Source organism: Mya arenaria, chromosome 11 (assembly GCF_026914265.1).
Source record: "Mya arenaria isolate MELC-2E11 chromosome 11, ASM2691426v1".
Taxonomy (NCBI): domain Eukaryota; kingdom Metazoa; phylum Mollusca; class Bivalvia; order Myida; family Myidae; genus Mya; species Mya arenaria.
In genome coordinates, this window is record NC_069132.1 from 68,801,758 (window position 1) to 68,803,954 (window position 2,197).

Sequence of the window (2,197 nt, forward strand, 5' to 3'; positions counted from 1 at the left end):
GTTTTGTTATAGAACCACGGACCTATAAACCAGGTCCGGATAGAACTAAACTATTACACTATGACAACGATCTACGTAGTTCTCCTTTCACTTTCATTAAAATTGACAGGAAGTTAGCGTGCACCTGTTTTCCGTGCTTTTTAGACCATGTGGTATGAAAAATGTTTATTTTTCTGTTAACTCATTAAAAACTTATAAGAATATTTTTTAATTAACTGGAGATATAATAAAAAAAAACTTAAAATAAATGAACAAAATATATCCTAGCATTGTTGTTTTTCAAAACCATTGCACTTAGCGAAAAAGCGGAAGGTATCCGTAAATTTGCATAATGGGCGGAGTTAATATTACGTCATTCGCCTTATTCCAGAAGCCCATAATGCTTTGCGAAAAAGGTGACTTCCGGTTTATTTCCGCATTCAATTTCCTAGTTATCGATACGAGTGAAAGGAAGAGCATACTTGGCAAAATAGATCGATAGGTGAGTAAAACATGTTAGGAACATCAGGTTATACATTCTTCTATAAATATCTACCGCTTTTTGTAAATGTCAATGAAGATTTTGACGTTTATACCCAACTTCAATACACATTTAAGTGGGTGGGGTAAAATAACAAATATTATGGTAAAGACTTTCATAGTAGTTCTCAAAGACTTCAAATACATATTGGTTGTTATAAAGTATGCATTCAATTGTGGTTTGTTGAGTTTGTTATTAAATTAAATGAATGATATGTTGCAATTAGTGTGAAATTGTTAAAATCTGCAACTTCAAAACAGTCAAGTAAATGAAGCTTAAATGTGATTAAGAAGGGCATTTAAATACTGACTGCTGTGCTGTATGTAAACAAATATGCAGGTCTTAAAATAACAGCTTATTAATATTGTACTAGTAAATTGTAACTATTTAAATATCTGACTGATATTAAAGCTGCACTCTCACATATTAAACATTTTGACAACTGTTGTTTTTTTGTCTTCGACTGCCAATTTATGCAAACGTGCAAGAAAACCAGTGATATAAGACTGCTGACAAAACATTGGATCGCAGATTTTCATTTTTAAGTAAATAAAATAATTTTTAATGCATTTTTCTTAAACCGTTAGAAACGCTTTTAAAATTAGCCATAAAATAATAATTTTTAAATGGAGATATGAAAATCGGTGATCTGATTTTTTTGTCAGCAGGCTTATATCACTGGTTTGCAGATATTTATGCAGAAATTGCCTCTTTCCAAGACAACAAATAAAAAAAGTTGTCAAAACGGTATATCTGTGAGAGTGCATCTTTAACAGTTAAGAGTCTTTTAGTATTTTTATTTTTTCTGGCTAAGTTGGATGATGATAAAACTATTTATTTTATTTCAGAGATGTCCATTCTGGATGTTTGATTCCGCCAAGTTGATGCTCAACAGGAGTAGGCAGTTGATACCATTGATCTGATAGCACCTGCTATATCAGTGGTTTTACAAGAAAAATTTGTGCAAAACACAAGAGACGGAATCGGTTCAAGAACAGAGATAAAATAAATTAAGTGTGTCAATATGAATGAAAACTTTCCCTGACTGCAAGGACTAAAGAAATGCACACAAGTGACATAAATTTAAATGTTTGGTACAAAAAGTAGACATGTAGAACTTAAAATTATGACACAGGATGTGAAACAACACTATAGCCGATAACAGTCCAACAAGAGATTTTTCAAAAAGAAGCAAGATTTGGTTTTTGAACCCTTGGCAAATGAACCTTTAAAGGGATTATTGCATACCAAGGACAATTTATTGTTTTTGAATTATATCATGTTTAATGTTATTATTAAATTGTAAAAAATACCGTTGTTATTAATATGATTGTCTATGATCTTTTTATTCCAATGACTGTGTAAACTCCCATGGTTAATATTAAAAAGACATAAAATCGAGTCAACGTTTGTGGGCAATAACTAGCCACCCGGTTAGCTTAGTTTGTAGGAACACCGTGCTTTTTCTGGCAGCCCTTGCTTCGAGCTTTTTCCTATCATGTTACTTTAGTATTGTTATAGTCAATAAGCCTAGGTGTCGTTAGCGCAGTACTGTAGGCCGAATATTTTCTTGGCCCAAATTCAAACAGCCTTGAGATTTAAATGAAACTTGGTACACATGCAAATTTCCAGAAACAATAGGCTCATGTCCAGCAAGATCATACATAATATTTCAAG

General features: G+C 32.2%; 1 long non-coding RNA gene across 1 annotated transcript; it reads left to right on the forward strand.

Moving 5' to 3' along the window:
- Positions 1-358: 358 nt before the first annotated feature.
- On the forward strand, positions 359-1,832 carry LOC128207661 (uncharacterized). Its single transcript, XR_008256743.1, has 2 exons — positions 359-481; positions 1,369-1,832. It is a non-coding gene; the product is annotated as an uncharacterized LOC128207661 (long non-coding RNA).
- The last annotated feature ends 365 nt before the right edge of the window (positions 1,833-2,197 follow it).